The following is a 13,245-nucleotide window of genomic DNA, read 5'->3' as shown; positions in this document are numbered from 1 at the left end:
TTGTGGATTGACATTTTAAATATATTCTCTTGCTTCTTGAACTGAACCATTTAATCCCATATTTGCTGCTATGTGTGGATGGTGGTTGTTAAAAGTACTTGCAACTTGCGAATTATGTCACAACATTGTCATTTAGTTTGTTATAGAATCTTGTACACTGACTGGCTGTTCTGTCTTCTATTTGACAATGACCCACATAATTTTAATCTTATTATCAGCATTATTTCTTTCTTTCAGGACGTGCATACACCTGGGCATTTCAATGACTTCGCTTAAAATGCTACAGTGATTTTTGTAGTGTGCAAGTAATGTCAGATCTTGACTTACTCTGGGCTATACACAAATTTTCCTCTTCATCTTACAAGAGATTTTAATTCCCTTAGTCACCCGTATTGGATGTTTTGGATATTTGTTTAGGAATGTGACTTTGAAATATTGACACAAATTTACTGTGGAATAAACTGAATTTGACATTAGCATCTTTTTGTACATGTACCTTGTCCCATACCACCCATTTTAACTTACTCTCAAAACATTGTATCCTGTTCTCATTAATAACACTAACTGCTTTGTGCGAACCACCATTAGGTTTTTAAGCTCCCATAACATTTACTTTCATTAATTTTGCATCATCATCAGATGCCCAGTAGTAGCTGGGTACCCAAAAATTGCTGCCACACGAACCATGGACCTTGCCGTTGGTGGGGCGGCTTGCGTGCCTCAGCGATACAGATAGCCGTACCGTAGGTGCAACCACAACGGAGGGGTATCTGTTGAGAGGCCAGACAAACGCGTGGTTCCTGAAGAGGGGCAGCAGCCTTTTCAGTAGTTGCAGGGGCAACAGTCTGGATGATTGACTGATCTGGCCTTGTAACACTAACCAAAACGGCCTTGCTGTGCTGGTACTGCGAACGGTTGAAAGCAAGGGGAAACTACAGCCGTAATTTTTCCCGAGGAAATGCAGCTTTACTGTATGATTAAATGATGATGGCGTCCTCTTGGGTAAAATATTCCGGAGGTAAAATAGTCCCCCATTCGGATCTCCGGGTGGGGACTACTCAAGAGGACGTCGTTATCAGGAGAAAGAAAACTGGCGTTCTACTGATCGGAGCGTGGAATGTCAGATCCCTTAATCGGGCAGGTAGGTTAGAAAATTTAAAAAGGGAAATGGGTAGGTTAAAGTTAGATATAGTGGGAACTAGTGAATTTCGGTGGCAGGAGGAACAAGACTTTTGGTCAGGTGAATGCAGGGTTATAAATACAAAATCAAATAGGGGTAATGCAGGAGTAGGTTTAATAATGAATAAAAAAATAGGAGTGCGGGTTAGCTACTACAAACAGCATAGTGAACGCATGATTGTGGCCAAGATAGACACAAAGCCCATGCCTACTACAGTAGTACAAGTTTATATGCCAACTAGCTCTGCAGATGAGGAAGAAACAGATGAAATGTATGACAAGATAAAAGAAATTATTCAGGTAGTGAAGGGAGACGAAAATTTAAGAGTCATGGGTGACTGGAATTCGTCAGTAGGAAAAGGGAGGGAAACATAGTAGGAGAATATGTATTGAGGGGAAGAAATGAAAGAGGAAGCCGTCTTGTAGAATTTTGCACAGAGCATGACTTAATCATAGCTAACACTTGGTTCAAGAATCATAAAAGAAGGTTGTATACCTGGAAGAATCCTGGAGATACTAATAGGTATCAGATAGATTATATAATGGTAAGACAGAGATTTAGGAACCATATTTTAAATTGTAAGGCATTTCCAGAGCCAGATGTGGATTCTGACTACAATCTATTGGTTATGAACTGCAGATTGAAACTGAAGAAAGTGCAAAAAGGTTGGAATTTAAGGAGTTGGGACCTGGATAAACTGAAAGAACCAGAGGTTGTAGAGAGTTCCAGGGAGAGCATAAGGGAACAATTGACAGAAATGGGGGAAAGAAATACAGTAGAAGAAGAATGGGTAGCTCTGAGGGATGAAGTAGTGAAGGCAGCAGACGATCAAGTAGATAAAAAGACGAGGGCTAATAGAAATCCTTGGGTAACAGAAGAGATATTGAATTTAATTGATGAAAGGAGAAAATATAAAAATGCAGTAAATGAAGCAGGCAAAAAGGAATACAAACGTCTCAAAAATGAGATCGACAGAAAGTGCAAAATGGCTAAGCAGGGACGGCTAGAGGACAAATGTAAGGATGTAGAGGCTTGTCTCACTAGGGGTAAGATAGATACTGCCTACAGGAAAATTAAAGAGACCTTTGGAGAGAAGAGAACCACTTGTATGAATATCAAGAACTCAGATGGAATCCCAGTTCTAAGCAAAGAAGGGAAGGCAGAAAGGTGGAAGGAGTATATAGAGGGTTTATACAAGGGCGATGTGCTTGAGGACAATATTATGAAAATGGAAGAGGATGTAGATGAAGACGAAATGGGAGATAAAATACTGCGTGAAGAGTTTGACAGAGCACTGAAAGACCTGAGTCGAAACAAGGCCCCAGGTGTAGACAACATTCCATTAGAACTACTGATGGCCTTGGGAGAGCCAGTCATGACAAAACTCTACCATATGGTGAGCAAGATGTATGAGACAGGCGAAATACCCTCAGACTTCAAGAAGAATATAATAATTCCAATCCCAAAGAAAGCAGGTGTTGACAGATGTGAAAATTACCGAACTATCAGTTTAATAAGTCACAGCTGCAAAATACTGGCGCGAATTCTTTACAGACGAATGGAAAAACTGGTAGAAGCGGACCTCGGGGAAGATCAGTTTGGATTCCGCAGAAATGTTGGAACACGTGAGGCAATACTAACCTTACGACTTATCTTAGAAGAAAGGTTAAGGAAAGGCAAACCTACGTTTCTAGCATTTGTAGACTTAGAGAAAGCTTTTGACAATGTTGATTGGAATACTCTCTTTCAAATTCTGAAGGTGGTAGGGGTAAAATACAGGGAGCGAAAGGCTATTTACAATTTGTACAGAAACCAGGTGTCATTTATAAGAGTCCAGGGGCATGAAAGGTAAGCAGTAGTTGGGAAAGGAGTGAGACAGGGTTGTAGCCTCTCCCCAATGTTATTCAATCTGTATATTGAGCAAGAAGTAAAGGAAGCAAAAGAAAAATTCGGAGTAGGTATTAAAATTCATGGAGAAGAAGTAAAAACTTTGAGGTTCGCCGATGACATTGTAATTCTGTCAGAGACAGCAAAGGACTTTGAAGAGCAGTTGAACGGAATGGACAGTGTCTTGAAAGGAGGATATAAGATGAACATCAACAAAAGCAAAGCGAGGATAATGGAATGTAGTCAAATTAAATCGGGTGATGCTGAGGGGATTAGATTAGGAGATGAGACACTTAAAGTAGTAAAGGAGTTTTGCTATTTAGGGAGTAAAATAACTGATGATGGTCGAAGTAGAGAGGATATAAAATGTAGACTGGCAATGGCAAGGAAATCGTTTCTGAAGAAGGGAAATTTGTTAACGTCGAGTATAGACTTAAGTGTCAGGAAGTCGTTTCTGAAAGTATTTATATGGAGTGTAGCCATGTATGGACGTGAAACATGGACGATAACTAGTTTGGACAAGAAGAGAATAGAAGCTTTCGAAATGTGGTACTACAGAAGAATGCTGAAGATTAGATGGGTAGATCACATAACTAATGAGGAGGTGTTGAATAAGATTGGGGAGAAGAGAAGTTTGTGGCACAACTTGACTAGAAGAAGGGATCGGTTGGTAGGACATGTTTTGAGGCATCAAGGGATCACAAATTTAGCATTGGAGGGCAGCGTGGAGGGTAAAAATCGTAGAGGGAGACCAAGAGATCAATACACTAAGCAGATTCAGAAGGATGTAGGTTGCAGTAGGTACTGGGAGATGAAGAAGCTTGCACAGGATAGAGTAGCATGGAGAGCTGCATCAAACCAGTCTCAGGACTGAAGACCACAACAACAACAACACCTGGGATGCCTTACAAAGTGCTGTTAGGAAGATATATCCAGCCTATTGTACTCCTAGGGATTTATGGGACCCTGCAGTATTCATGGTGTCATTTCCCTCTAGCACTACTTCAGACATTAGTCGAGACCAAACCACGTCGTGTCGTGGCACTTCTGCGTTGGGTGTACCAATCTCTTTCGCTCTTCAGTGTATAACTAAATACTCATCGCGACATTTTGCTTGGAACTTTGAAATTTTACTTTTTATGATGGTGTAGTTTGCCTATTTACAGATTGTGTCTTTTTCCGTGTGTATTTCTGGATACTATGTATGCATCTTTTATAACTCGTTTTGTTGTATAACCAGATGTTTGCTTATTGTACATAAACAATCTTGCATTGATAATATTCACCAAATTTTTTGAATCGGATGTATAATGTAAAATAATGAAGTGGGTCATGTAATAGGTATAACAGAAAATAATTTGATGTTTAATACTTTATTACACTAGCGAACAGTGTCAATATTCTGTACAACAAATCGTACGACTTTCGTAACTGCCATATGGTACTGCCACTGGCGGTCTTCTTCATCTGACACTATGGTGTGCACAGTTAGTGGGTATTCTCTCAGATATCATCACGTAAGTTGGATCAGACGCTTTTTACACATGCTTGACTAATCCAGTTCGCGTTTTACACAGAAATGCATTATATACATTTCTTTGGGAGTTTTGGCTTCTTTCGTTTCTTACGATGCGTATTTTATGTAATTCTACCAATATTATTAGACAGAGGGTCTACTTCTTCCGTTTTTATGATGTAAATTTTTTTATAATTTTACGAATGTCTTTCACTGATAGCTTTTAAAGTATTTCTCTCGCAGAAACTTTGAAAATGACGAAAGCCGACACACTTAAGGTGGAATAACATTAGTAAATAGTGTGTTCAAGAGTAATACAATATTTTGAGTTCATTAAAAATGGCAGCAGCATTTCGTAGATCATTTATGCAATTTACTGCTGGAGTTAATAGAAGCTTTTGAATTGCGATGCTACAGAAAAATGTCGAAGATTACTTGGGTAGATCGCATAACAGATCAGGAGGTACTGAAGCGAACTCAGAGAAAAGAAACAACTTGACTAAAAGAAGAGAGCGAGCGATAAGACACACTCTGAGGCATCAGCAGTTGTTGGTTTGGTAATGGAAGGAAATACGTGAGGAAGGGATAAAAGCAACTAGAGCGAGACCTAGGCTAGACCACACATAGATGTAAGTTGCAATGGTTAGGCAAGGATGAAAAGGCATGTACAGGGTAGACTAGCGTGCGAAACTCTACCAGACCGTTAATTGAAACGAAGACCTCAACGATAAAACCAAGTGTTAGCGATGGTTAAATTACTCTTTTTATGCAAAATACTAGCAGGCGGCTAACTCTGTCATACCTTTTCTCAAGTCCATGTTCTACTACTACTTTTCCTTCTCCTTTTTTTCCTAGTACCGAATTACAAGCACCCATCACAATTCATATTTCGTCTCCCTTTAGTATCGAAAAAGTTTCATTTATCTCTTCATACATCCGAAAGGGCGTCATCAATGAGTTACGAATTTCTCGTGCTTGTAAAGGGAAAGCTTAGGCTGGAGGCCAGATAAGAGGAAAGCGAGGGGTATTTTAAAGAAAATTTGTACTCATTGTAGTGCAGCTAACCAATGGTACCTTGAACATGGCTACGATTCAGTCACGTCATTCACGTGGCGTTCGCGTCTTACTCGAATCGTATGATTATCTTGAGCTGTACAACTGAATCGGCCCAATAAATCCATTAGTACTCATGATACACGCAATGTACACGTTTGATGTTAGTACAAAAAGTCAGTGGTAGATAGTAACGTATGGAATGGCCTAATATGCCTTCCGGTAAATTGGTTTCATTCCTTTTATAAAATAATAATCAAGTCACTAAAGCAGGTTAAACTTATAGGAAAGGTTGAAGTTTCGATTCATACATGATAATAATAAAAGATGGGAGTCGGTAACTACAGCAGAAGGCAGTTTATTTACTCTTAGGACACGAGGTTTACATGATTATTCATGTAGGAAAGACGGAAACGTCTTCAAATTGAACGCACTGATAGCAAGTGTAATAATACAATCTTAATTAAATGGTCTCTTATAGCATTACTAGAAGAAGATTGTGAACATGGTGGTGTGGTATCATAAGCATCGTAAGCCTCATTTGTGTAGCATACATGAAGGACTGCATGGGACAAGGAAAATTGGCAGTAATTCGTGTAAAATCTGAGATAATTGACAGACTAAGATTACTACTGGTGCTGAAGTATTGAAATCAAACCCACTGGAGCACGAACCGGCGGGTTCTTTCTTCGCACGTCTAACAGTTCAGTCCACCTTCCTCAGTGGGTTTCTTGCTTGTGGTCTCCTTCACTCCGCATTGGTCTGCTTCAATCGACAAAGGTAACTTTAAACGAAATGCGACTAAATACCTACCAAGCACAGACCGCACAACTGAAGCTTGGAAGCAGCATCCGTACGTTCGTACACTTTCCGGCCGTTCTGAATAACTTGCGTAAAAAGGTTCAAAGTTCAATGAATTAGGCTTTATTTCCTCCCAAACTAGTGGCAAGCGGCTATCAAGTCCGCATTTACTGTTAAAATTATTACTGATGCAAGTCAATTACCGTCTTACTACACCGAGCGAGGTGGCGCAGTGGTAGCACACTGGACTCGCATTCGGGAGGACGACGGTTCAATCCCGCGTCCGGCCATCCTGATTTAAGTTTTCCGTGATTTCCCTAAATCGCTCCAGGCAAACGCTGTGATGGTTCCTTTAAAATGGCGCTGCCGACTTCCTTCCCCATCCTTCCCTAATCTGATGAGACCGATGGCCTCGCTGTTTGGTCTCTTCCCCCAAACAACGCAACCCAACCCGTCTTACTACAGTTTTTCTCATACGAAAGCAGCCAGAAGTCCATCAGTCCGACCCGAATAGCTTCCATGTTCTACATAGTCACTGAACCACTGCTAACCAACATACGGCCATCACTGGCACCGAGGCAGAATCAAATTTCATCAGAAAACACAACAAACCTCCTCCCTGGCCTTCAGTGAGCTCTACGTCGGCACCACTGAAGTAGAAAATTGGGGTGGTTTGGGTCAGTAGAATGCACGCTAAGAGGGCCTGGATCGGAGCTACACTCCTGGAAATTGAAATAAGAACACCGTGAATTCATTGTCCCAGGAAGGGGAAACTTTATTGACACATTCCTGGGGTCAGATACATCACATGATCACACTGACAGAACCACAGGCACATAGACACAGGCAACAGAGCATGCACAATGTCGGCACTAGTACAGTGTATATCCACCTTTCGCAGCAATGCAGGCTGCTATTCTCCCATGGAGACGATCGTAGAGATGCTGGATGTAGTCCTGTGGAACGGCTTGCCATGCCATTTCCACCTGGCGCCTCAGTTGGACCAGCGTTCGTGCTGGACGTGCAGACCGCGTGAGACGACGCTTCATCCAGTCCCAAACATGCTCAATGGGGGACAGATCCGGAGATCGTGCTGGCCAGGGTAGTTGACTTACACCTTCTAGAGCACGTTGGGTGGCACGGGATACATGCGGACGTGCATTGTCCTGTTGGAACAGCAAGTTCCCTTGCCGGTCTAGGAATGGTAGAACGATGGGTTCGATGACGGTTTGGATGTACCGTGCACTATTCAGTGTCCCCTCGACGATCACCAGTGGTGTATGGCCAGTGTAGGAGATCGCTCCCCACACCATGATGCCGGGTGTTGGCCCAGTGTGCCTCGGTCGTATGCAGGCCTGATTGTGGCGCTCACCTGCACGGCGCCAAACACGCATACGACCATCATTGGCACCAAGGCAGAAGCGACTCTCATCGCTGAAGACGACACGTCTCCATTCGTCCCTCCATTCACGCCTGTCGCGACACCACTGGAGGCGGGCTGCACGATGTTGGGGCGTGAGCGGAAGACGGCCTAACGGTGTGCGGGACCGTAGCCCAGCTTCATGGAGACGGTTGCGAATGGTCCTCGCCGATACCCCAGGAGCAACAGTGTCCCTAATTTGCTGGGAAGTGGCGGTGCGGTCCCCTACGGCACTGCGTAGGATCCTACGGTCTTGGCGTGCATCCGTGCGTCGCTGCGGTCCGGTCCCAGGTCGACGGGCACGTGCACCTTCCGCCGACCACTGGCGACAACATCGATGTACTGTGGAGACCTCACGCCCCACGTGTTGAGCAATTCGGCGGTACGTCCACCCGGCCTCCCGCATGCCCACTATACGCCCTCGCTCAAAGTCCGTCAACTGCACATACGGTTCACGTCCACGCTGTCGCGGCATGCTACCAGCGTTAAAGACTGCGATGGAGCTCCGTATGCCACGGCAAACTGGCTGACACTGACGGCGGCGGTGCACAAATGCTGCGCAGCTAGCGCCATTCGACGGGCAACACCGCGGTTCCTGGTGTGTCCGCTGTGCCGTGCGTGTGATCATTGCTTGTACAGCCCTCTCGCAGTGTCCGGAGCAAGTATGGTGGGTCTGACACACCGGTGTCAATGTGTTCTTTTTTCCATTTCCAGGAGTGTATGTTTTAAGTAACCTCTTTTTAACAGTTCGTTGAGTCACTGTGGTGCCAACTTGCGCTCAGATTGCTGCTGCAGGTGTAGTACGATGAGAAAGAGCCACAGCCGAACACGATGGTCTTCGTCTCGGTAGTGGCACGTAGCCGTCCGGAGCACAGTAGCCCGATCTTCTTGCGACTGCATTTGCCAACGATCATGGATGTAGCTACATTCCTGCCACATCTTTTGCAATATCGCTGAAGGAACATGCAGCTTCTCCTAACCCTGTTACATGACGTAGTTCAAAGTCTGTGAGGTGTTGATAATGCCGTCTTTGGCGCCTTAAAGAAATTCTTGACTAACACCAACTCTCTCAAGACCATTACAATGTGTATTTACAGAAAACCTGATTTTTAACCTCATAGTGGCGCTACTAGCGTCACTCTTATGAGACTGGTGCTAAACCAGTATAGACATCATATTTGAGATATAGAAACACGCCTACCATCTTTGGTTTATGTCGCACAGTTCCTTCTAGGTATTGAGATTTTTTCCGTCAGTGTATAAATAACACGAGCTTGCAAGGTATCAGATGACTGAATGCTAATATGTGATACTACCTCTTCTTTTTACGCCGATTCCAAATCTGTATTTAGTTTTTTTCCTATCACGTACAACTTTGCCGCAATTTGACTTCAAAGCTATATTGCTGTTCCAGTAGGTTATGCCTCAGTGCGGCCCTGTTTACCTTTAGATTATTACATCTGTTGGTGCTAGTTGTTGTTGTGTGACCCTGGATGTGTTGCTTGTCTCACACACTTGGATTACCAGTGATATATTGTGATTTTTCTGTATATTTAAGACAGTGCTAGTAAAACATTTCGCCTACTGCTGATAGTTACTACTATGTCAACACGCAAATGTGTGGAGAACCTAAAAATTTTCTGTTACATTTTGGGAACTATACAGTGGCTAAACAGACATTGTGTAGAAAGCTTACCATGCTTATTTTAGGGTGGAACTTGGTGACCAGCACAAGGGGGTTAAGATTGTGGACAAAGGGAAACGAAACATGTATGCCATTTGTGATTCCATTGGTGTGGAGGGAGCCTAAAAGTCACCTTAATGACTGTTACTTAATTAATGTTCAGGAATGTAGTTCGAAGAATAAGAGACAAATTGTGTACCCAAGCATTGATTCAGCCATTAGGCCAGTTTGTACATGGAAAAGGTCTGATTGCTCCTCTTCCTCCAGCTGTTGTAGAGAACTTCATTTTCTTCCTCTGTCACAGTTGATGCAGTTACCGAAGACGATAGTGATATCCACCAGCTTGAATGCGACTTTACTCCATAAATATTCTCTCAGAGTAAACTGAATGCTCTCGTATGAGATTTGAAGTTGCCTAAGGAATCTGAGGAACTACTTGGTTACCGGTTAAAAAATAAGAATCTTCTGGAGCCAGGAAAAAGTTACTCATGGCACAGACATAGACAGGAAGAATTAGCTCATTTATTTTCGCAGAACGAGTCCTTGGTTTACTGCAATAACATAAATCGGTTAAGGCACTTCTATGGCACTGGCCTAATCAGTGATCCTAATCAGTGGAAACTTTTCTATACTTGTCGTCAACGAGGAGCATGAAAAGCGTGTTAGTGGCTCATTCAGTTCAAATGAAAGCGACGTACGAGAATATGAAGATACTCTTAACGAATATCTTGGATTATCTGCCGTGACTTCATAGTTATTAGGATACCACTTGGATAACAAGCTCGGTTCACAAAAATGCCTTGCTTTCTGTGCGAATGGGACGGTCGGTTAAGGCAAAGACAGTGAAGTGTGTGAGTTTGGTCACAGAGGAGAAATTTTGTGCATGTAACTAAACGTATCCTGCACCAACCGCTTGTAGGAAAAAAAGTCTTTCTTCGACCTCTGCAAATAAAATTGGGCTTGACGAAGCAATTTGTAAAGGCTCTACCACAGGATGGCCCCGACATCTAGTAACTTTCCAAGAAATTTCTCTTCACCACACTAGACAAACTGAAAGCTGAAATTTCTTTTTCGTCCTCAAATAAAGAAATTAATGAACGATGAAGATTCTGAGAAGACAATGAAGATAAGAGACAAAGGTGCATTTCGATCAATTACTGAGAACTTCGTATGAAATAACAAAGATCCTAATTACTGGGCCATTGTTGAAAAAAGTTGCAAAATATCGGAAAGATGGGTTGTTAAACGAGTGTGATAGTCCACTTTCTGCACTCACATATTGTCTTTCTCTCTCTCTCTCTCTCTCTCTCTCTTTCCAAGCATTCATCCCCACTTGCTGGGTCTGCTTTGTAAATACTAACGTGGCGTGGTTACCTTTGAAGGGGTGGCTGGATGCCCTTTCTGTCACCATCCCATACCCCCTGGGACGGAAATAGTGTACCCCAGCTGTCTGCGTCTAGTGTAAATCATGAAATAGTGCGAATGTGTTGCAAATGTCTGCAAGTCGTGTAACTGAGGCGGGACGTAGGGAGCAGCCCGTTATTCACCTAGTGGGATGTGGGAAACCGCCTGAAAACAACATCCAGGCTGGCTGGCACACCAGCCCTCGTCGTTAATCCGTCGGGCACAGTCGATCTGGGGTCAGGGGCCTCTCCGAGTCCAGGAAGGAGCGCGTGAGCGCTCTTGGGTACGCTGGCGGGTCCACTGACATATCGACAACTTCTCGGAAATTTGGGACATTATATTGAAGAGCAGAGTGTACGTTTTCACCGAGGTATTAAGAGAAGATACCAGCTGCACTGGAGAGCAGCCATGGTGGCCGACTACTGTTGGATGTAGAAGAGGGACAGTCATCATATACAAGGACCTAGAAGGAAGTCAAAGAAGAGAAATTGTGAAAATTTGTGGAACACCGTTGATTTCTTGTTTTTACCCAAGGTAGTCATGAAACAAATTATGGGAGTTCTAAGCAGTATTTTTTAATGTAATTCATTTTTTAAACGTGTTTTGATTCAAAAGTCACTTTGTGTGAAACTGTGTTAGAATATATGTTTGGGCTCAGAAAAGAAAATCGTCAAAATATTGCTGCTTATTTTGTGGAAAAACCTGACTTGATAGACAAAAATGGTAATTATTTCTAGAATCAATACAAAAAATTTATTCAAGGACAGCTACTTTCAACAAATCATCTGACAAAAATTTTTAAAATGCAGACTAGTGTAATCGCTAATGTGAATCTTAAGTACTATCAAAGCACAAGAACAAAATGTAAAGCCTCTTCCAGTTGCTTTTATTCATTGCCATGCACCTCTATGAGAGATGGCAGGTAGGGCTGGACACGAGCAGTTTCGATAGGCGCGCAGTGTGGCACGAGTTTCGATAAAGTCTAACATACGAGTACAGTGGCTCGCAAGGAGGCAGCGTGGGTGTGTGGAGCTGGCGTGAGTACGGGCGGCGGCTGAGCCTCTGCTCCCGGCGAAGTGAGCCGGCTGTCAGGCAGTCTGCACAGGGATACCGCGGCTGGTTCTCCACATGTGAGTGAGCGGCCGCTACACGTCCGCTCACGGCGTGAGCCTGTCACCACGGCGGAAACTCAGAGACTGCAGATGATTTCACAGCCGCTGTCTACCTAACATCCGTACAAACAAACACACAGAGCACGCAACAGCATCACATCAAAGGCTGAGCAAAAAGGCGACTAAAGAGGCTGAAGTGGCCATTCCGTAGACATTACCGTATTTTATGTTTTGAAAATACGAATAAACCTAATAACTTCAAATATTAATAGCATCTAAGCGCATTAATAGATCTTAACGAACAAAAATACCATCTTATAGTGAATGAAGGCACTACAGGAAAGCAGCTTTGCATACTCTGTTAAATCACTAGGGGACAGTGTTGTACTGAGGAACATTTTTCAAACTTTGGCCTCTAGCCAGCCCTGTATTAGAAGTTTAATATAATTTTTTATTCCATTAGGAAATGATAGCATTCACTTAATGTGTGCTGCAAAAGTTACAAAAGTTACTCCAGGAAAATAAAGTTTTCCCAAAGGTGATATACTGCCCAAGCAACAACATGATCATATAACTAGGAACAAATACTCTGTTCAGATTTAAAAGTGTTGCAGTTGAAAAAAATCTTGTCAGTACCGTATTTCACAGTGTATGTGTTACATTATTAATCTACTACATACCAATAACCAGTAACTTAAATTAAATTAAGGAGAATTGTTATAAAAACCAGTTACTAGTTAAAAACATTTTGAGGTGGAAGTTATGGGGAACCAATACGAATTTCCATTTAAAGACAGATAAAACGGTTAAGACATTAAAGAAACTATCTTCATTTGCAAATGTCGCTCGTTCTATGGTACAAGACTTTCTTCTGTTTCAAGAAAGATATGTGTGGCTTAACCATCCACACATATCACTAATTAAAAAAAAGTACTCAATTTTATTCATCGTAACACTGTGTAACTGACGAACTAATACTTCCCTCCTAATAGCTTTGGTATATTATACAGCATTTAATGAAAGTGTTTGAAATATTTCGGCCGACAAGTCTAGCAACTTGGAGAATTTTTGCAGGATTACAAGAACTTACAGACGTTTTCGATGGTCATATTCGTCGAGTGTTAACTGCGAGCAGCTGGCCCGTGTTAAGGACTTGTAACATTTCTCTACACATTCGTAGGCTTCTGT

The sequence above is a fragment of the Schistocerca nitens genome, chromosome 6 (assembly GCF_023898315.1).
Source record: "Schistocerca nitens isolate TAMUIC-IGC-003100 chromosome 6, iqSchNite1.1, whole genome shotgun sequence".
Lineage (NCBI taxonomy): Eukaryota > Metazoa > Arthropoda > Insecta > Orthoptera > Acrididae > Schistocerca > Schistocerca nitens.
This window is presented reverse-complemented; position numbering follows the sequence as displayed.